The sequence below is a fragment of the Lepeophtheirus salmonis genome, chromosome 3, assembly GCF_016086655.4.
Source record: "Lepeophtheirus salmonis chromosome 3, UVic_Lsal_1.4, whole genome shotgun sequence".
In the NCBI taxonomy this organism is placed as follows: domain Eukaryota; kingdom Metazoa; phylum Arthropoda; class Copepoda; order Siphonostomatoida; family Caligidae; genus Lepeophtheirus; species Lepeophtheirus salmonis.
In genome coordinates, this window is record NC_052133.2 from 47,480,616 (window position 1) to 47,505,425 (window position 24,810).

Here is a 24,810-nt window from a genome sequence, read left to right on the forward strand (position 1 = left end):
ACATAATCACGACTAGCTCACAACATATATAGGTGTGGTTACACGAATGCTTTATCGATAGTATAACGGAAGCAAGCTTTTGATTAATCAATTATGTAATTATTGATATATGATACCCCCCTTCTAAATATGTATTTTTATTAGATGAACAATCAAATCCTAAAATTTGCATTAATTGAAAAATTTAAGGAAAATATCCGTGTGCTTTCACTTACGTTTTCCTCTATTTGAAATAATAATAATAATTTGATCCTTGACAAAGTATAATTTGTAATCATAATGACTTCATAATAATTATTTAATCATTCAAGGGCGTTTAAAGAAATTAAAAGAGACGGAATATAATTAAATATTTTACATTTCTTATGTAATACATAGAGGCTTTAACTTCTAAAATGCAACCTTATTTTCAATTTGCATCCCTTGGTTAATGGGATGCAGAGTGAGGAGCCAAAACTTGCAGTAGCATTTACTTACAATTTTAGCATGGGTATTTTGAATTACATGGGTTCATTACACAACCAAACTACAGCTGAAAGAAAAATAAACAAGTTTTGGTTTTATCCCATGTATCTAAGGGTAAAAGTATGTGAGCGACAACAAAAAAGGAACCGAGTACCGAGAAGTCTGTAGAAACCCTTGGCATCTCCACCCGGACTACGTACAGCATCAAGAAATCCATTACAGCTCCTTAAAACCAAAACATCTGCAGCAACAATATGTCTCACTGTTGGCCTACTTACAGACTTGATCTTAACCCCTGCACTTTGACGTTTGGGCCGTCTTGGACAAGGATGGCTACCTCACCTCTAATCTAAATTTAGATTTGCTCCGAGCTCCCATCATGACAGCATTGTACGTCATGGACATGGCCTTCATCGTTTAGAGCTGCCAAACTGTTCGGCAGCGTTTCGAGGCGATTTATGTTTATAAGTGAGAAATTATTTAATCAAATATATAGCTAAATATATAATTTAAACATATCACAAATTGGTTTTGAGCTGTTTATTCTTGATTCCATAAAAATTACGTTTTTAGTAATGTAGTCTTGCTAATGCAAATTAAGATTCTTTTGTTGATGAACTTTTCTTGGTAATCTGTAAACAAAAAGTCAGCAAGTACCTGGATTCGTTTGCTTGGGCATTCTAAACCTACAACAACGACTGGTGGTGGAAGCAAGATGGCTTCAGAAGTGACACCCCCAAAAGAAATCAGGATTTATTTCGCGCTGATCCTCCGGCATTATTTGACCGAGACTGTCGGCCTTCCTAGAGCATTATTGACTTTTTAATCTTCGGACATCTAAAAGGAAGCCTTCCAAGGAGCGGTAGACGAAGAAGGATCCGCTGAAGGCCGCTATCATCGACGTTTGAGTCAACCAAGAGCAATGCTTCTTGAAAAACTGCTCTGCAAAATTCCACAACAGGCTGCAACTGGTAATCTAGGGCGATGGCGGCCATATTGAGTGAGAATGTCGAGGAATATCCACTTTAACTTTTCGATTAGGTACTTTTTAGAATTATAGCGATTTTGGAATTTTCAAAGGTGATGTAAAAAGGGACATGTAATGTCCCTTTTTACAAGAATGAAAAATATATTTTTATTTGGGTCAAAGTATCAGCCAAATATAAGTAGGTATAGCTACAGTTGTAAAGCATAGATATATAAAAAAATAAATTGGAAAAAAGTTTTTCAATCATTCAAAGAAATAAACTTTGTGGTTACTAACGGTAAGAGAAGAAGAATTAAATTACGAAAACATCGATGGAAAAATTATTCATTCTCACATCCAAGACATTTGGACGATGTTAAAATGTGTTGTTAACCATGAGTACATTCCCAAACATATGTACTCGTAATCGAAAGTATTACAAAAATCATAGCTCTCTTTAATTCTATCGATTATATATAAAAATTGGGAGACGAAGACCACGTGATCAATATTTGTTCAAATATAAATTGCGTTTAAAAAATAGGACAAAAACCTGCTAACAAAATTTGGTCATTTCTTGAAAACTCCCAGATCTCCAAGGTAAATTCATACTTTATTTAAAACAAAGGTAATAGATCTTTCAAATTATGCCATATTACTTGGCATCATACTTCTGGTTGGCCCTTGAGAGCAGGATGATTTGATATTCTACTATTAACGGATTCAAAAGTCAATTTAAAATGTGTGAACATATACCAGGATCTATCCGGCTGAAACTTTAGTATATAAAAAAAGCTGTCAGATGCTACAAATAACATCCTCCTAGTCTTCTGGGATCTGACGCCTATGTCAGTAGGACTCAAAAGGTACTATTCCTCTTATATGATAACTTTATTGTCCACGAGAAGCATTGATGATATCATGACCATAACCAACTAGGTAAACTCAATGAATTCACTCTTTTAATTGATTTAACTAGCTAAATTCAACGAAAGAATAAGAATAAAGAATGGAAAAAATGACGTACGTCACTTGTAAAAATAATCAATTAATGCCGTTATTACGGCGATGCAGATCAAGGGATGCCGTTCAAGAAAATATTACTTGTGACTTGCACAAGTGTGACATGATTTTGAGAGTAGAACATGAATTACTGCTATAAAGAGGAGCAAATACTGTATTTAAAATAACATATTGTAAAATTACATTAAAAAAATTAATCATATATTATTATACATTTTGAAAATAATTTACATCAAAGAAAGGGTAGGATTCTCCTTCCAGAGGGAGATTTTAACAGTTAACACTACGATTATCTATTAACCCCTTAACAGATTTTATACGATATATCTTATTTTCAATCTCTACTCCTTTTTTTTTGTGGGGGACCCATATTAAATAATATAATAGAGGGATAATTTCAGCAAAATTAGATTGGGGGTCGAGTAATAATCCGAATGATATCAACCAAGTTGGTACAGATTAAATTGAAAAAAAAAAGAGTCCTCAATATGTCAAGTAGAATAATATTGCATTAGCCCAGGACTACAAAGCGGAAGGAATTTCATAGACTTTATGGACTTTTTGATCGATTTGAATCCATAATCATGATTACTCCGATGGGGATGAACGAAAGGGATTTATTGAAATTTTCAAAGATGTAGCTATCCCCCAGAATTTATTGATGGATATTTGAATTCGTTATAATTATTATCTTCTAACAGTTGGATGATGATTTATGACTTCTCTTCTAAAAAAATTCAAATAACGATAGCTGATATACTGTCTCTTACTAATCAAGGTACCATATTCATTTTACATTAAAGTATGTGCCATTAATTTTTACTTTTTTTTCCCCGCATTTTTCCCTCAACAATATGTTCTTGGAAAAATAGATCAATCTGTTAATGGGTTAAAGAAGAAAGTGCTGACGCACAAACCGTATTTCCTTTTTAATCGCTTAACTGTATCTTTTTCTACAAAAATCCCATCCCTCGATTTCTCTATAAAATGTTGGGTACATGATTATTTGTTATAAAAATTAAATTGGAAATTTTTCCTTTTATGGATTTTTATTCCAGATTGCTTAATTCAAGACGACATAATTACTGTAAGTAGTTATATATAGCCTAAGTATTTCCTTCAGGATATGAAGTCATTTCACATTGAATGGTTTTATGAAAAGTATGTCAAACATCCTACAGGAACTGACAATTTGTACGTAGATCAGTCATAGAGTACAAACACAACATAAAGAGTCATGGTTTGGTACGTGATTGATAAGATTATCCACAGATCATATCAAACATTTGTGGCTAGGTACAGTTCTAAGCAATGTATAATATATGTGGCCCGTTAACACAGACGGAAGCTAAAATGATTTTTCTCAAAATTGAGTGTGTATTACATTTGTATTTTACGAGGAAAGACCGTCAATTACTATCAATAAGGATTAAGAATAATATATTGACATATTTTATTGAACATCGTTAGGATTTTTAGTGGACATAACTAATTCGGTGCTTTAAAAATAGTTCAGTTTGGACCAGAGCCCCAAAGAAAATATCTATAACCATTCAATACATGAATTGTTGATGACGTTATGTTTGAGTCAAAATTATGAGCATCGATCTATAGATTGAGATCAAAAACAATTGGTCCACGTTCGAAGACGTTTAAATTTTGGTCTATGGTCCAAGATCACGGTGTGAAACAAAACGTCACTTAAAATCTAGCTAAAAAACACAAATGAAAGCTAAAAGGATTTTCTCAAAATTCATCGTCATAAATAAAAAAAAATATGGACATATTTTATTTTTAAGGAGTTATATTCTCATAATTTTTAGTAAACCGAATTATTTCGGATTACTAAAAATTAAATTAAGTTCAGTCGGGACCATTCTCAAAGAAAAAATCGGTCTGTATGAGACCCAAAGAACATTCGGTCTGGATCAATCTCGTTTAAAATTTGGCAAAGAGCGATTCTATAGATGAAGTAATGTGTATTTATAAAAATAACACATTGGAATTCAATAAAGTCATATGAAAGTAAATCTGTTTCATAAATCATATTTGTACAGCTCCTAAATCTGGGTAGGAGAGAAAATCGATCCATTGATTCAGACTAAAAGAAATTGGTCTATAATCTATATATTGAGACAAAGAAAATCTGTCAATGATTTGAAAACGATTTCCTCTCGGTCTACGTTCTGAGCCGAAATAAAGGCCCAAATTGATCATTAAAAATCTTTTAAGACCGAATAGAAAAATAACTATGTTTTGGACCGAGTCTCTACACTACATATACCAAGTTAAAAATAGTCTGATACTCTTTAAACGTGGGCAAAGTCAGTTTTTTTATTGGTCCCAGCAGAATAAATATTTGTGTAGGAGAAAAAAAGGACAAAAAAGATTAATTGTCAATGATCTCATATATTTTCCATAATTTTGAAGATAGGGACATTAACGTCATATGAAGTTAAATGTGTCCTATAAATCATATTTGTACGGCCCATAAATCAGGATATGAGAGAAAATAGGTCCATAGATTGAGATCAAAAAAAAAAAAAAAAAAATTAACCCACATTTAGAAATGTAAGAAGAGTCCCTAAAAACCGAACTGATAAAAATAAAATATGATCAGACCGATTCTCAACACTAGCATATACCACGTCGAAAATGGTCTGATAGGTGTCAAGCCTGACCCAAGTATGTTTTTTTATTGTCTCTCACAGAATAGATCTTTGTGCTAGGGGAAAAAGACGTCAATACATTTTTCTGCATATTATCTCAAAAACAAAAGATATTTATGTAACATTTTCCTTTAAACAACCAAATATTTTCCCACTCTCTAATGATCAGTAATCACACATTCTATGAATTTTCACTTTCACTGATTGAGTAAATTGGAAGGAATGAACAACATATGCTTGCATTACTAGCAGCAATATAATAATGCAGGTGACAAACTTCCTATGTAATGAACGTACAGCTCTTATGTAAAAATAAGACGATTATCCTGGAAGTAATAAGAAGGGTAGGTAACACTGATTACATCTAATTATGTCAACATGAGAAATAAATCAAAAAATAGTAGTCTGGAATAGAGTGAAGTAGTTCTAGTCCCACTCGAAAAAGTCGACTTTACTAAAGCTCACAATTTGATATTAGGGACTCTGGGGAGTGGTTTGATGGATTTCTCCCTAAACTACATAGTTCAAGTAGAGGCTCATTACCAGCACTCATTCTCTTGGAAGTATATACGACAAGACTTATGAAGAGAGGCTGTTTTTTTTTTCTGCAGAAGAAAAGTAGATATCACAAATCATTTTTTATAAGAATACAGCGAGATAGCCAAAATATGAGATTATGTGACCCAAGGGAAGCATAAAATCTTTTTTAGATTGAAGAGTTTCTGTTTTATTTATAGGGGTCCAGACAGGGAGTTAATTAATTTTAAAACTACGAAATTGCAAGAGTACTTTATCTAAGTTAAAATGCACGAAAACCCTATTGTTAGATAGTTTAAATTGTTTGTTTGTTCTATTGGATTCGAAAATTATTCAAATTCGAAAAAAAATTCCACTTTACTAAACCCACAATTGCATCAGAATTACTCGAACTCACCCCAAATATTTATTGGAAAATATTACTTTAATGGGCTCAAACAAGTTGGCCATAATAAATAGATATGTGTGGACATTTCAGAGAACGTGAGAAGAAGGCGGGAGCGAGTAACGCTGTGTCGTTCCAGTTGTCCAGTTCAATCCTACATATCAGTCCTAAATACCGGGTGGTCCATTCAAATCTGAACACTTACTAATTCAATACTTAATGAAGTTTGAGTGATTGAAATTGATTCATTTCAATATGTTAAAACATAAACAATTAGTTATAAAACAAAACAAACTTGAGCACTTTAGCTTACGTAGAAGTCAACAAAATGACACACAATGACAGAGGACTATATCCGCAGAGGGTGCCAGGCCTTCCACCGCCGCCTGGAAGCCATGATTGTGTCTAAAGGGTGGCAATATAAATGATTAAGAGAGCTCAGGCACAGATTTATTTATAAAATTAATTTTGTTGACATTCTATTCTTAATTTACAAAATATATCTTGTTGAAGTTTAAAATTCTATGTGTTCAGATTTTAATGGACCACTCAGTACTTATAAAGTTATGCCCTTGATGACGTCACCCAACTTAATTTCTTTTCTTTTTTTCATCAGTTCTAGTACTGATAGTTCCAAGGACCGATGGGCCCGTCTTAAGACTGGACTGAATAAATAAGGACCGATATAACACTTGAATCCATGCATATGGTACTTCTGAGTTAAGACCCTTGATAACATCAGCTACTTGATATACTTGATTTTGGGAGAAAAAATGAATTACTGCTTTTAAAATATATTAATACATGTATATCCTAAAAAAAATATCCTAACACGAACTCGACAACACGTAAACTCAAACTCAAAATTTTGAATCGAACACTATATAGAGTGTGGACTATGAATGAATAATATTCTGTCATTTAAGTCTGTAAATAAGTACATTTATAGAGACATCACTTTTTAGGAACGACGAATGAGTCACGTTCAATATTAAGTTCATGGAGAGAGATTAAACATACATATTTATTGTTTAGATATGTTTTAAGCCCCTTGTATCGAGCCATATATTCAATGATGTCAAATATTATGCTGTTAAATATTGTAGAAAAGTCGTTTCCACGTCATTAGTTTGATGATAAATTGCAACTTACGACTTGGGCGGAAAAGTCTTGGGCTTGACAAAGAAAAAACGGTGTTTTTTTTCGTTAAAAATTGTTTTTTTATTATTTAAATTACTATCGGCTTTATGGAGCGTAGAACCCATAAAACTTTTCAAGACATTGCTTAAATATAACGGTATTTTATTCGCATCAAGCAGCAGTTTAAAATTAAAACACGAAATTGATTTTGATTCTTTGTTTTAGAAATAAGAATCGTAGTGTTACACTTAGCACAATAACTCAAAAATTTAATAACATATCTTCATAAACTTTTGACACTTGTCTCTTGAAGGTTAGTACTTACTGAAATGAGATGAATATAAAAAAGTGTGAAGCTTTGTGAAGCTCGTAACATTTCAGCCCTTGTGTTATACTACAAAATAAATCAGAAAAAATGCCCAATATTAGTATGTCAATTCTTGCTAAATATGGAATTATTATTATTTAAAATTTTTTTAAGACCGTATAACATGAGCTAATTCATTTTCAACCAATTAATAGCTCATAAAACTGATAAGGGGAAGAAAAGTGTAAAGAATCGACCGCGAACAACAAAATATCACATTATAAATCTGATTCCACAGTCCATTTTGAACTACTAAACGTAATATATAATAAAAAGGACAAAGTCATATGTTACCAAAGTATCTCTGACCGTCGACCTTTGCTACTGAACCACACTGAACAGTGATGTCCTTATTCACATTTGTTGATTATTCATATTTTAGAAATATTACAATATTTACAACTGTATCTGGAACAGGGATTTTTTGAGATATTTAAGTAATTTACATGTACCACCAATGTATTTAAGTACAAGTACAATGAAGAGAATATTCTAATGATTGACTTATTGTTTCATCTCAATCCCATTTTATGAGTTAGTCTACTTTTATAATAAGTAAACTACTGAAAATTGTCTTAGGATATTCATATATATCCTACATTTATAATAGTTTAATTGCAGTGAAAATTTTGTAACAATATTTAAAGATATGCATGTTAATTAAATTATGTAATTGTTAAACCAATTTACATCAAAAATAGGAGACAATCCTTACACCATGACGACCTATTAAATAATAAAGAATTAAAAAAGGAAAGAGCACACGCAAAAATTGTTTCTCCTTTTCAAATTCAATTTTTTTACTACAAACAGGTCAACTCTACGAATGAGAATCAAATTATTACTTATTAGAGAAGGAGAAATTCAAGAGACGTTAAATGACAAGTTTGGAATAATTATTTAATTAAATAAAAAATTTTAACTGATAGGTTTGTTAAGTAGGAATTTTTTTTTTTGCTGAGTATTGAGTATTCAGGCGAGTTACGAGTATAGGTCGTAATTCCCTGAGTGTTTTTTTTTTAAACTCGAAACTACTTGAGTAGCAAAATTCAGTTTACAGCAAATCACTAATAATAATTGTTGATGGAACGATTAATCAGAATCGGAGAATCTTGTTTTTTTATTTTTGAATCTGAATCTGCAATGGGAAAATAATATTTAATTTGCAATTACGAATCATATGTACTATTATTTAGTACTGGTATTTCACTATTTATTACTTTTCCAAGTTATGAAAAAAAAAATAATAAACTATAATAATACCCCCACAAAATTAAGGAATTTTTGCTTCTACTAGAAAATTGACTATTTGAACTTTTTTTCCAAAAAGTTTAATATTTGATTTTTTTTCATAAATTTAATACCTGAAATTTAATTCTTCTAAAATTTAATTCTTCAAAAAATTTAATTTTCTGTGAATTTTAAAATTACACTTTAATTTTTATTTTTTTTTTGAGACTGAACAGCTTTTTAAATATTTTAAGACCATGGGTTTTTGAAATATCAAATTGTATATTTAAATTTTTAAAAAAAATATTTAAAATTACAAAATTTTTTTACTTTTGTAGTATTTTCAACTACTATTAAAAATATTAAAGAATTGGCATGGGGATTTGTTTTTGGAATCGTCCTAACCCAAATACTAATATTAAGACTCCTTTATTTAAAAAAAAACTATATAACTAAATAAAAAAATTATATATTTCATTTGAACATTACATGGATACCACTCACCCTCGGAGTAGAAGCATTATTATTTTTAAGAATGGGTGTAACAATATAGAACTTTGGGCATATATACGTACACCACATTATCCATGTAGATTGTAGATATCTAACGGTATTTGAAACTGTATATAATTCCTCTTTTACAAAAAAAAAAAAAGTAGTTAACGAAGTTCCTTTTTCTTCTTAAAGGACTGAATGATTGTACAAATATGTAGTAGCAGGGGTATGATATATATATTTTTTTTTTGAAAAAGAAAAAGTTATATATAATTACAAATTTTTGTAAAAAAATTTGAATTTTTTTTTTCTGAAAAAAAATAATTGATAAATTAAATTTTTTGGAAAAAAATTTCAAAAATGCAGAGCGTTTCACAAAAAATTTCAAAAATCTATAGCTATAAATTTTTCATTTTTTTTTTTTCCAAATTTTTTTATTTTTTGTGAGTAGTTTGGGATTTTTGTCATTTTTTTTCAAAAAATGAAAAAAACCAATCCCCCCCTCAAATTAAAACCCTGTGAACCCCCCTATTAAATGCCCGATAAATACTACTCCTGAAAAATACTGGGCACCACACTAACACGACATGTTTTGATTTGATCTTTGAGGCCCTGGGATTCTTTCCAGTGATGCAATCCCACATCAAAAAGTCAAAATGATGTAGGACAGTATGTTTCTATGTAAAGGTAAATGAAATGTAATAAAGTGTGAGGGAAAATAAGAATAACAAAAATACAGATTCAAGTACATTCATTTTCAAGGCTAGACAAAATCAATAATGTGTACGTATAATATTAGTTGTCACTAGGGTTGTGATTCGGTCTGATAACGAATCTTCGTTTAGTTCGGTCTTTGACGATTTTTTTTAATAATATTATTTGGAATGATATTTTGGTCCAGACCACGATCTTATACCGTAGAATGTAATTTTATACATTTTCAAACCGTGGGCATGTTTTTATTCGGTCTCAAACTATGGATCCATTTTCTCCCTATCCTGATTTCAATGATGAGTAATTCAAAAATAATTTATTTTGCACATTTAACTTCATATGACGTCAGTGGTGTAGGAACTACTTTTGGGAATTTTCTATATGTAGTTATCGAAAACCTTGTTGTTGGACATTCTTGGTCTAGACTAAACTACTTTAAAGTCCGGTCCGCTGAAAATCATTGCGGTCACAGACTTTCAGACCCAGCCCAACACTAGTAGTAGTAACGATTGGATAGGAATGATAGAACTACAGGTTTTCTTTCTTTCTATCCCTCTCCAATTCTAACAGAGATAACATTTAGTAGGTCACTCAAAAACATAATAAAATCTACATAAATACACACACGCACGCATTCTAACGCACTTTAAATCCCATTCTATATCTTCAACAAGTCATGAGTGTGTACGCATATTTATACATACAAGTCCACCTTGTACTAAACGCTCAGGCTAGAAAAACGGAAAAATGACCGCTTAAAACAGTTTTACTATATACTAACCCTTTTATATTTGAAAAATGGATATGGAGGCTTATTATGGTGATATCCTTACAAAAAGTGACTGTTAGAAAGGTATTTAGGAGTACAAATTTGTTTCACGAGGAACAAAAGTGATCGTTAATCAAATATGAACCTGAGTTTATTTTTTAATAATTATTAATGTACTACAATTCCATTATTATCAATTATAATTATCAAGATATGGCTTTCATTGCCAATTAAATTGGGTGTATACTCCTCACCAGGCCTCGTTTTAACGTTAAATTAACGTAATTTAATTTTTTTGTGGATTTTTGAATTTTTTTTTCGTTTCAAAAAATTTAATTTTGAAAAAAAAAAAAAAAATATCCAAAATTAAGCCCCCCTTCCCCAATATAATCCTGCGGACGCCCTTGGTCCTAATTCTAAGCACTGTTGGTAGGTAAAAAACAAAATGAAACTGAAAAGACACGTTGTAATCCTGAAAATTTGACAAGGGTTAAGGAGGAGAGTGGCTTTTTCCTGTTATTTTATCAGATTAAAAGGAATAAAATGAACAAAAGTCTCACTCCATGTACAGCAAGGACATAGGCTGGATCCTTTGTGTATCCTCATTCCATGTCCAACAAGAACTTAAAGCGATGAGTCCCCAATAAATCTTTAGTGTTACATGGACTTTCATGGTCAAACGAGCACTTTATATTTAAATGCTAAATCCGAAAGAATCAAAGACTAATGATAACAGGTTTATTCAATTTGCCAACTATAAAAGATGTTGCCTGCAAAAGTATTATTAGAATTTCCAACACTAAAGATGTACATTTCGGGATATTGATGTCATAATATTAAGTTAAGTAAAAATTTCTGAGCGTTTTTCACTAGATGTCTTTGGGTGAGCCATCTAGCACGATTAATACATTACATAAAAAAAGCTTAAAGTACGCTTAAATGTAAAGTTTAATGTCAACCGAAAAAAACCGTTTGGAACTAATTAAATCGGATAATTATTTTATGGTCAAAATAAAGCAAAAAACGCTCATAACTTTTGACTTCACCTATTATAGTAAGAAGGTCCTCCACATCTGTTATTATGGAAGTAGTTAGCTGAGTGTTCTTAAAACCTTGGGGATTGGAGAGGAAAAGTCTAAGTTAGTAGTTGACAGCCAACAAATTTGAAGGGATTACCAGGGTCACCACTAGCCACGCGTTAACGTTCCACTTGTATCCAGAAATTATCCTATGTGTCCTTGAAAGTGTATACGGATTTAACATAATGGAATGAGTTATTAATTATGGAGGAAGCTGCTTATTATCAAACAATCCCAAACGACATGTCTAATATAATGAGACATTAATTATCATTCAAAGTTACACAGGAGTGAAAATCCCATTTCATAATTAAGGAGGGAGGAAGGACAGTATACAGTCTTTTATTGTCTTACACTTCTTTTAAATTGTAGATGTTTAAAGTAGTTCTAGAGTAAAAAGAGAGTTTCTCTCCCGCAACCTCATAACTACAAAAAATTGAATTTGGAAATTTATCACAAATTGGTATACTAAATTTATATTTCTTTCTGTAAATATAATCCAAGTAACTTTAATTGAGAAACACGACTCACGGAAAATTTAAGGATCCGCAAATTTAAAAATGGATTTCCAGAAATCTCACTGAAGGATATCCTCTCAGAAAATGAGAACTCCTAGTATCCAGAGACCGTTGGCATCTCCATCCGTACTGGCTACAACATCCAGAAGGCCCATACAGCCAAGAAGTACCTAAACTTCTGCAGCAACAATATGGCTGACTTCTGGCCTACGTCCATGTGGCCCTCATCCAGCCCTGACCTTATCTCCCAGGACTTTGCAGCTTAGTGCATCGTCGAGAAGAATGTTTGCCACACCTCTCGTTCACATTTGGATTTGTTCCAAGTAGCCATAATGACAGAGTGGTTCACTAAGTACACGGCCTTTATCGTCAAGAGTAGCCAATCTGTTAGCCGGTTTGTCAAGGCTGTTATTATTTGTGAAGGAGGACATATTGCATAAAAAATATAGTATTTAAACATATCAATAATTAGTTTTGAGTTATCTCTTCTTGATTACATAAAAATCGGGAATCGAACCTACACTCTTTGAGTTGAAGAGAATAATTCCTCTCTAGCACGTTGTCGACTGAGCTATGTCGACCCATACTTACAATTTGAACTAATTGGATGCAATTTCGGTCTTGATCCGGTTTCCCATCGTTATACTTTTTTTATAAATAAATTGTTAGAGGAAAATACTTTTTAAGAAAAGGAGATTTCTGTTCATAGTCTATAAAAAATCTTTTAAGACCGAACCCGTAAAAAACAAAAAACTCCACTTTCTGTCCGGTTGTCAAAACTTGTATGTACTGCCTAGAGTCTTATCTTTAAAACTCAACTAAGACATTCTACCTATACAAACGTGTAGTAGTGCCTACATAACTTTAAAAAGAAGTGAAGGTCAAATGCGTTACAACTTATATTACAAATATATACTTGTAAACAAGAGAGAAAGAAAAAAAAGGCAATAAAAGAACAACATTTCTCCCAATTTCCGAGACACGTCTCCTTCTATTGCAGGCTGAAATTTCCAGCCGCCCGCATTCCCCTTCCTAATACTAATAGACACAATAGCAGTGAAATTTAATTTTACTTTCAAACCGATTTATTACATATATATTATTGTATCCAAGTATTTTTATTTTTTTTCGTGGACTGGAAGGACTTATTTCTTCATAGGTGTACAATGTGCGTCAGTAAATCCTACTGTTTTTTGTATAGTAAGGTAAATATCAATTTCACCAAGAGCAACATGTACACTTTAGGCGTATCGGGGCTCAGACATATGAGACGTCACAGCCTATTTTAAGCCCGACAATACATATACTGGATGATTAAAAAAACAAGTTTTTAATCACCCAGTATATGTGTTCAAATTACTAAAAGAACAACTCAGTTGTCAGGGGCGGCTGAAGGTATATTTTAGGGGGCGGTGTGGAATTTTTTGAAAAAAATTGACAATATTTTTATTTATTTCGTTTCCCACTCTTTTTTTCCCTTTTGAAAATGAGACAGACGACAGGGACGTCACTTGACGTCCCTTCCGGTACATCTATGATGAACATATTGGCAGGAGTACTTTTTTATTATTATGATAACTTAAAATTTCAACAATTTAAAACATCATGACTTTTAGTCTGTGCCTGAAGGCCTTGCACACCTTGACGACATAGTCATTGAACATATCAGCCACCCACTCTTTCTCAACAGAGGCCTTCAGGGAATCAACATTGTGATGGGGTACATTCCAGACCTTGCTCTCCACGAAACCCAATATTCCATAGTCCAGTCGTGAGTAGTCCGTTGATGGGGGGCACAAGTTTGGAAGCCAGAAATACCTGAAATTTTCCTTGCACCAATCTTGAGATGTTATGGCTTTATGGTCAAGTGCTGAGTCTTTGGCATAGTTGACATCCAATCAGGACTTCAACAGAGCAATTCACAGAGTCTGCGATCTACTTTACAAAGTGATGCACACAGAGAAGATCTGCAATCCATTGTACATTGTACAGCCAATACACCATTAATGGAGTATATGAAAACTGATACATTTGAACAATTTATTTTTAATCACCCAACACCGATTTCAAATGGCTTTATGGAGCTCTTATTAGGGCGGAAAGATTTGTGTACGAACAATGTACATTAAGGTGTCCCACAAAAATATAAGTAGAATCTTTTTCCCAAACAGTATTCTATCAGTATATAAAATTCAGTAATTGTTGAAATGACTACACTATAATATAATCATACTGTCCTTGTCCAGCAAAATACTGTATCTGACATTAATCTAATTATACAGGAGAGCCAAAAAAGTAATGTTGTACAGTCTAATATACACATTACTATTTATTCTAGAGTAACTTTGTTTTGACATGTGACAGTAAATGACATGATCTTTCAGCCATTTGCATGCAAGCTAATTTTGCCAATCACATGAAGAAGGTATGTATTTATTATTTTAACACTTTTTCACGGACTAAATGCCTAATTATTTAAATAAACCAAATATTTAAAAGTATTTTTTTCTGCAATTTGCATTTAAGTATTAAATGTCCCCTACACTTGAGTCATAGTTAAAGTTTAAGCTCAAGTAGGTGCATTGAGACCTTGTTCTAGAGATTTAAAAACTCATATTTGTGTATTTGAGATCAAATAAAAAAATAGGGTATGCATTTTGCATTTTTACGGGGTAAAATTTGCTTTATATGCCATGGGATATTATAGTACACGCAATCAAGCCTGATTAACGGCTACTTGGTTCAAGAGGGTCAAATCACTCAGTGGTCATATCCACTTTTTAAAATTACAATTTTTACAAGATATAAAATTAAGGTTTAAGAGATCATTTGCACAAAGCGGTCGTTTAATACAAGTTTGACTGTAAATTAAACCCTTTCAAAATAGCAACACAATGGAATTTTAAATGTGGGTGTGCAAATTCTCAGTATTTCGGTCACTTTAAGCAAATATATTATGTAGGTAAATAGTATTTATGAGATATTGATAATGACACCTGCACATTATCAAGGTCGAAGAATTGGGGAATGTTAGATATGAAGACGACATTACAGTGTTCTTAAACTATTTATATTTAGTTTATTAATTGATTGATTAATTATAATTAAACAGCAAAATGGAGTAAAAGCTTTAATTAAAATAAATAGTTGATGCTTTATAAACAAAACATAATGTACCTCAGTATTTTTTTATTTCTCAGCCATTGAAAGGAGGGTGTACAGAGGTGTTCGAACTAACTTCGGTCTGGACTGGATCGCAGTAAAATAATTGAAGTCAATGCTATTGTTCGAGTCGTAACACAACACTACAAAACTTGCAGACGTTACTCCTTTGACTTCTCAAAAGAAAAGTTATGTATTAAAAGGGAAAAACCACGTCACATAATATATATTTAGATATGAAACTGTTCAATTTTTGGGACAATATCCCTCCCCCTTCTCAAGCATAAATACTTTTTTCCTGGGGACAGTAACAAAACTGACATTAACAAAGTTAAAGTGATTATAAACTCAATAAGATTCTTAAAATCTATAAGAAGTAAGACAATGACAATTTATGTAAACAAATTAAATCTCAAAGTGGCCACCCTTGGCCTCCACCATGGCATTGATCTTGGGCATAGCAGGTCTTCTTCACGTATTCATCCGACATGTCAGTCCCCTCCTTCTCCACAACAACATTTAGGGCATCCATATTGGAGGTAGCACATACCTTCTTATCGACGGCAGCCCAGAACTCATTGTCAAGAAAGTTGTAGTTTGGTGTGGATGGAGGTCACATGGACCAATGTCAATTCCCATCTTGTCTGTTTTTCGGCGTTGCCCTCCACTTGTTGTCGTCCTTCAGCTTTTTAATCTGGGAAATGTGACCCTTAGAGCAAGAGACGAATCAAAAGATCTCGGTACAACTCATTCCTGCATCAAGAAGCACTAACACAGGATTTCTTTTGGCCTCTATCTCAGTTGTCCTTTGTCTGATGAAGAAATGTATTTCACAATAATTGTTTTTGTTTTATTGCTCTAAAAGTTAATATTACGGTCTAAAAATGGGTAAACTATTTATTAAGTCAATAAAACCATTCCAAAGTTTCATTCACAATTCGTTGGGACACTCAGTAGTAGAAAGGATCAAGTTTAGCCGGTCAACCTACCCCTCTGCAGCTAAAGGGCAATCTATTATCTATTATACACCACATACATACAAAAAAATGACTTAAAATATCATATATGGGCCGGTATTAGAGTCATAAAAACGGAGAATTTCCACCCAAAATTACTATTATAAAAAAAAAAAAAAGAATTAAAATGGCATGTACGACGGCAAAAAATCGTCTGATAGGCAAAAGTTTTAATTTCTTTGATTGTTCTCAGCAGATAAGTTCTTTTTTGATGAGTAAAATATTAATCCACAAACGGGCCAGTCTACTGTATACATAACTAATTAGGTAGTATAAGCACCAACTTCAGTTCAACCTACGCTGATGTTGCTATGGGCTGCCTAATATAAAATATATACCATCTTTGACTTATAGAAGTCATCGATTACGGCCCTAGTTGAAGTGAGATAATGGTGGAACAAAAATAAGGAGAATCTTTGATAAAACGGATAAATCTTAAATCATGGCGTACAACATTTCTTAATAATAAACTACAATTTTTGACTTTTTAACGAAAAAATCATATTTTTTATTATTACAAGGGCCAGTACCACGTGGAAAAATCGTTTTTTCATTATCCTCAGGAGAAAAGTTCCTTTACGGAGGGGAGAGAGGGTTAAAATGTTCACCCAAAGCCTAGAAGTCTACTGTATAATTAAATAAGTAGCATCAACTCTAGGTCACCTATTACGATGTTGCTATATACCTATGTAATATATACGCAGTGGAACTTATTTATAGATTTTCTAGGTATCTACATACTTACATAGCAATAAAAAAATAATTTATATTGTGCATACGATGTATGAGGAAAAAAAAAAGAGCTACACTCTGTGAGTGTTTCAGACAGCGGTTGGACAAACTGTGTCTAGAAAAACTAGTACCTTACGACTTTTTTCTCCCCTCTTCTTTTCTTACTCTCCGTTTCTTTTCTTGAAACAATCTCTGCAACGACTGAGTGCCGCGGCGTGCACTCAGCTCTGTCTCTTCTTTCAAATACTTGCTTCTTCACCCCTTTTCATTCTTTTCTCATTATAATGAGTATGTTCTTATAGTATGATCATATATGTGGACAGTAGATACAAACAAACAATCTTGAATTGAACTTAGAAAATCCAATATATATATACCTTTTTTATTTGCTTTATGGAGCAGAGTACCCCTTTTCAAGCCATTGCTTAGCTTGAACAGAATCATTTCCCATCAAGAAGCACTGTAAAATTTAAACACATAAATTGTTTTTGACCCATTGTTTTGGAAATAACAAAAGAAGCGTATCACTTAGCACAATAACTCACAAATTAAATCAAAGATATTCATGAAATTACAGCAGCTGTCCTTTGAAGCTTGTTAATAACTCAAAATGAAAGGAATAATAATTAAAAAATAGCCCATCTATGTCAAAAGTCCGGGACTTTTTCGTCCATGTGCTAGCATTTAATAATAGAAACTTTAATTCCTGTCGGTATTGCAATTCCTATGGTCTAAACAGTAAAATAAGACCGTGTATCTGAATCTAACCCTACAGTAAACATCTGAGAGGCTCACACAATATACCCTACAACTTCAATAGCTTAATACTTAATGAACCTAGGGCCTCGTTTTTACAAGTCTCCTATGTAATAATTTGAGAAATAATCCCAAACCCTGCTAGAATTAAAGTATACACCTCGGAATGACAAAAAAATCAAAATGAGTGTTGGTATAAAATAGAACAAAAATGTATTCAAATTTCAAAGGTTTCTAGTATTACATATATGTACATAGTGCTCAATATGTTAGAGGCAGAACTGCAACTCCTTGGGATTTATCCCAAGATCTTGGAATATACATATTTTCAGCTACGTTAAGGATGATTTATATCGTAATATCTGAATCTTAAGGATTTTATATAGGCAATCATGATTGATTTCATTCGTTTGATTATATTCACTTTATCTTCAAACTTTGATTATCTTAATCGTTCAGAGTTTACAACTCGTGCCCAGTCGTTTTCCATTCGTCCAGAGTTCTTTTCGTTTAAACTGACTTTAATTATAGCTAAGCGATATATTAGAGAAAAGGTGGAACATGTTCGAACAGCAGCCTTCTTTAGCCTTAACAACGAAACTTGAAAAGAACTCATGAACGATGTAAGGATAGGCTTAAAACGCAAAAGAAAATGATTTTATACACATATCAGCAGATGTTAATGAAGGTGTAGAATAATATGAAATATATAACTGAGTCTGTTCTAATTCTTGTTTTTTTTTTAATAATCAAATTTGGCTACATTAATCATTCTAGCTTGCTTTTATATTGACGGGCCATATAAAGGCCTCGAAGATTATATCCTGGCACCAAATATCTATATTTTTAAATCCTGTGTAATATACAGACAAAACACATTTATTCAGTTTAATTTCGTCATAGTGAAAGAATTATAGTCGGAGCTGCTGGAAATTCAGTTCACAGAGTAGGAAAGGAGATACGTGGTTATGTGACCAAGGATCAGTGGCCACCCAGCATCCTCTATCTTAATCCAATGGTTTATTATGTCTGAGACTACCTTGAGGTATATACCATCGATGTTGCGGGCAATTATATGGAGTAAGTTTTAATACATTTTATGTTGTTTTGTCTACATACGAGAGAGGACACGGATTTCATCCTCGAGCTCTGTACATATATAATGAATAATTCCACAATGCCACAAGGAGAAGCGGGACAAACAGAGAAAAGCACGAGAAAATACAGAAGGAATGAATGAGTTCTTTCCTTTCTTACAACCTTTAGATGGATTTTCCTTCCATGCAACTTCAAGAAACATATAATAAAACCCCGGTTGGATGCGCCTTTCTATATATGTATATGAAAGAACTTTCTCTCATACATAATTCTGCACTGAATCACACCCCCACCTCTCTGCTCTAGAAATAACAATCATAATAAAAAGAACTAGGCCCCCTTTCTTCCTCCCCAACTTCTGTTCCCTTTCCAAAAAAAATATAAAAAAATCGATTGCAATCCATAAATCATTGCACGTAACAAACACAAAAAACAGAGCAAGCACCTTATTTTTTTCCACCCACATCACGGGATTATTGAACAGTAATATATTCCCGGGTTATTCAACTATGGGACCACTTAGGGGTTTCAGGTGGGTTACTATTTATATCCTCCGTGTACACGGAATTTATCTCTAAGAACTTTGTTTAGTATAATCTTCAAACCTCAACAATAATCCCTTTCAAAATAAAGAAGTAATGCGATTTCCGAATGCATCTTGTTTAAGACAGAGGAAATGCCACATGAGTAATTTGCAGGCTTTCAAAATTTAATTGATCAGGACATTTTCACTCCTACGAAAAACAACAACCAGATTTTAAATCACAGAACCTCTTCATTTTGAAACGGGGAGTTGTTGATGTTTGAAGATTATAAAAATCAAAGTTTTTATTGTCTATACACGTATGATAGATTTGGTAACCCTCCTATATTGAAATTGGAGACAGCGTTAGCAGAGAGTCAAAGTTCAATTATTACAACCTTCTAATAATAAGAAATTCACTTTGCCTCTGGAAATTATCCGAATATTCCAAAAAAGTACGGATTCCTCTCCTCCTACTCTAGTAATATATTCTTTGAGTCATTTCGTTTCACTTTGCCAGGTTATTTCCTTATTGTTGAAAGGTTGCGATAATAGAATTTCAATTGTTCACTGTCCCCAATTTCGAGATAGAAAGAAAAAGTTTGACGTGCGGGCAAAGACTCTTTAAAAAAGGTCAAAAAAGGCTCATTTTATTTTCTTAACATTTTTATTTGATGGAAGTGGTAAACATTATGTTAAAAAGCACACGTGGGTTATGAATGACCCCTATTATGACTGAGAGAGGTCCCAATTAAACGAGTTCCTATGTATGTAGGTATAGGTTTTTGTTACGAGCTCGGGGATATGACAGTTGTTTTTTTAATTAAATATTTTATGAGTTAGTTTTTTTTATATAAAATAGAATTTTTCTTTCTTTGGATGAGCTAAGACATTTATTAGCCAGGGCATAAAAAAACTAGTGAATGTCGTGATCATTTAAGCAATATCTTAATAATATTTTAAGTAAATAAAGTACAGTTTTAAGATCATATTTAGGGACAAAGTTCACGAAAAAGGTTAACTTCTTACACAGTTTACACAGTAGAAGAACAGGCCGGGAGACATTGTAAGTCATCTTCCTCGAGGCCACAGTCTGCTCTACGATGGCGTTCCGGGACAATCCCGTGCGGAAGTGCGTTATTATCTTAACTAAGGCGACTAAGAAAATGTTTTTCGTATCGATCGACAGTTAAATATGTGTTCTACTACATTTCTTATACGAAAATTGTAAAAAAATGAATCTTAACCTTTGAAAATTTGTATAATAGAGATGATGAAACAATAAGAGTTGGCCCGGTTTCCAAAACTCTTAGGAATAAATTGTTTCTACCCGCATGATCGATGTGGTAACCCACCTTCATTGTGTAAGTGTTCATATAGCTCCATTATTAACAATGATTTATGAATTTATCACAAAGATTATATAAACAATGCTCCATCTTAACATAATATATATTTTCATACCTTAAATGGCTAAGATGTCAAAAATGACACCAAGTAATTAGAACTCTAATTTTTTTAAATGAGATGTGATATATTTTCTAAGGTATTAATTAAAAAAACAAAACACCAGTCATAATTATAACAATATATGTACAAAACAAATTCAAAAACATTTGACTATTTTTTTTTTTTTTAAATTAAAAAATTATGTTGAAAAAATAAATCATTGTCATGAAATAAGAGAAATTTGCTCCGATTAGTAGAACTGGAAAAAAATAAACTGCAAAACATTCTAGTGTTAAGGTGGATTCATAACTTGACGTGTTGCACTTTTTTTAAAAAGATATTTGTCCAACGAATAACGGAGGGAAAAACTCTAAAAATAAGTACAACGGATCAAGTTTAGAAGACACCTTTGTCAAGGCTCCAGATTATAAAAAAAGTTAAAAACCCTTACATTAGATCAACAATATTTTTTAGTTTAAAAAAAAAAAAAGTAATTTTTTTTATATATATGGCTCGTCAAGACAAAAGCAAGCTAGAATTATTTTACTCAAAATTGAGTGTGAATTACATTTCTATTATTATTCAACGAATTATCGTGAATTTCTAGCAATAAATTATTCTTATAAGCCCTTTGGGTGAGTATTAAATTGCACTTCAAGTAGTCAAAATTAATCTTCACCATACAATAATGAAACGACATAGCTCAATGGACAACGCATTCGAGAGAAATTATTGTCTTGAACTCAATGTGCGTAGGTTTGCGTCTTGGTCATTCTTAGAGAAGGAAATATACTTAATGTATATAGACTTCAAAGGTCATTCATAGGTCAGATGGAGTAATTGTAAAATGAACGTTAAACAAAAATTGGTGGTTGTAATTTGAAAGGCTGTATCGGGGCCAATATTAGTATTTTAAATAAAATAAAGGTTCTAAACTATGGCTAAAATTCTTGGGTATGTCAAGTTATCCCAGTTATTAGAATACAGGGCCTTTCATTGACTCAAATATGTCTATGAAATATTAGACACTATGTATATATAAAGTACAAAAAGGTTTTTTTTCTATAGAGTCTTTTTAAGTTGATCATCAATTCTGTTAAATTTCAATATACGAGTATACCTATGTGCATGTATAGGTATGAATGCGTCCTTAGCTTTATTAGAGTAATACCTGTACTCAAACCACTATAAGGAAATCATACAAAAATAGGTAAAAACGTGCAAGTTACCTTAAAAGGAACTAAATCTACTTGAATAATACTTCTAATTAGTATTTATTCCTTTATCCAAAAAGAAGAATAAAATGGAACCAGTTGAACAATTTTACAGCTCATGGTTATAGGAGAGCCTATTGATTGACTCATTATTCGATGTGAGCGAAGAATAAAGGGAACTTTTTGATCAGTAGAAGAACGACATCAAATCAAGTGGAAATCCCATATGATGACGGATTAGTCATAAAACTTGATAAGAAACGGCGTCCGCAGGAATGGGTTGGAGGGGCTATGACCCCCCTTAATATCCTAATTTCTAAAAAATAATACTTTTTATAAAAGGGTGAAGATTTTTGAGATAAAATAATAATTATTTTTTTTTGTTGATAGTTATGGATTTTTGATTTTTTTCAAAAATATTTAATATTTATAATTTAAATTTTGAAACAAAAATTATATACTTTTTTAATCAGGAATGGATTTTTGAATTTTTTTTAAAAAAATTTTTTGCTGAGAGTTATGGACTTTTGAAATATTCTTCGAAAAAATTAAATTTTTTATAAACAGCCTGTGGGTTTTGGATTTTTTTCCCAAAAAATTTTAGTTTTTTGATTTTTTTGGAAAAAAATCCAAATACCATTTGCTCAATTGATATGTGTACAATATATGTACAGGGTGCAATATTTATTTAATAACCAACACAATTTATTTTATCCTAAATTAATCATCGGATTTTAATGAAAACCAGTGTTAAAGGAAAGTGGAATAAACTTTTTATTAGTATTACTCAATATCTTGGCCTTTGGCGTCAATAAATGCCTCAACTCCACCTCTAAAATTGGAGCAGGTTTTGATGACAGTGTCCTGGGGTAGATTCAGGCGTTTCCCTTGAATCCTGCACATTAGATCGGATTTTGTGTTGGAAGGATGTGCCGTTCATCTACACTCTACACAAAAAAGTCCACAGTGTGGAAGTCCAGTGAGCTTGGAGGCCAAAAACTGGGTCCGAGAAAGTCAAAAGTATATGACAACTAAGTAAATGTTTTCTTTACAGTGTGGCATGGAGAAGATTCATAATCCCCTCCAGACTCTTCCAGTCCCGGTTTAAGAAGTTTGCAATTTCAACATTATCTAGTACGGCACGGATTGTAACAAGGACACTCGTATTTTCCACGATTGTGGAAAACAAAATGATTATCGTGATATAAAAGTACTCATCAAAAAAAAAAAAAAAATTAAATGTTCAAATTTTTTCAATTTGTCTTTAAAAAAAGAATCCTTCAAATTTAGTCTCTTCTAAGTTCCAAGTCTATAACTTAAGGGAGGGGGGTAAAATGTCCATAAATCTAATAAAATCTTGAACCGCTGAGTCCCACTGGTTCAGCCCACGCGAATAATCCTTCCTATTGAGCTATAAAAGGATTATTAGCGTATGGAAAGTAATAAGCTTATATCTCCAGGGTTAAGCCTAGAGCCATTTTTAACTTGAGTTTTAAATAAAAGATAAATGCAGAGTAATATTTTTAATATCGAGACGACTAGTGCCCTCCTACAACTGCAACTGATCAAACAACCCCTCTGTCTTTAAATCCTAGTGACATCACTGATCCCCTACTTCAAGCCCTCTAATATGATAATAATTTACTAAGGCGCCATGATATAAACAAACCATGCTAGGGCTAAATGAAAAAGGCTCAAATAAGTGAAATCCCAAACCTAAGGCAAGACCTGTTTTCGAATGACTAAATGTGCATTTTTTGTACAACCATGCGAAATTGCAAGAAGCATCATAGAATCACCGGGATAATACCGTCACATGCGAAAAAAGTGAAAAAAAAAGAAAAGAAAAAAAGGAGAAAACTGCAAGTTGTATACGAATGTATTAGCATAAAATTTATCAAACTTGATGCTAAGTTGCAAAAGTACATGTTCTAAACATTGTACTGATATACTTTACGATAATGACGCAGACCCGTCAATGTCCGCAGGATTAGATATTTTTTTGGGGGGTCTTGTTTTAATCCCTTTTTTCTCATTACAATGTTTCTTCCAAATCAATTTTTTTTTTCTTGGCCATGATAAAATTCTTTAATTTATGGAAGAGGGGCTACAACCCCCCCCCCACCCTGCAGACGCCCCTAATAAGCCCCCTCCCCCAAAGATACCTCCTTTTTAAAAACCCCATAAGCATGCCAATTAAGGACAACATTCTCTCATCAGAATATAAAATTAATACTCCCCCCCCAAAAAAACCAAACTTTTAAGGCTAAAAGGTCCAAATTTGGGCAGCGTATGAAATGATTAGAGCGAGGATATTTTTTGCTTTCAATATTTTCAGACCATTTAAGATGCAAAATTTCGATGGATTTTGATCAAATAGATACAACAAAGGATTTTAAATAGGGACATGCCTTGGTCTTCACAACAAGAGCAACACTTTTAAGGGACGAGACCCAGATTTTAAAGAGTAAATAACTCTTTAACCCTAAGCATAAGTAAAAG

The 24,810-nt window shown here is 32.4% G+C and overlaps 1 protein-coding gene across 1 annotated transcript in view; it reads right to left on the reverse strand.

Annotated features, from left to right (window-relative positions):
• The window catches only part of LOC121115232 (TGF-beta receptor type-1), a 41,215-nt gene that overhangs the window by 15,923 nt on the left and 482 nt on the right, over positions 1 to 24,810 (reverse strand).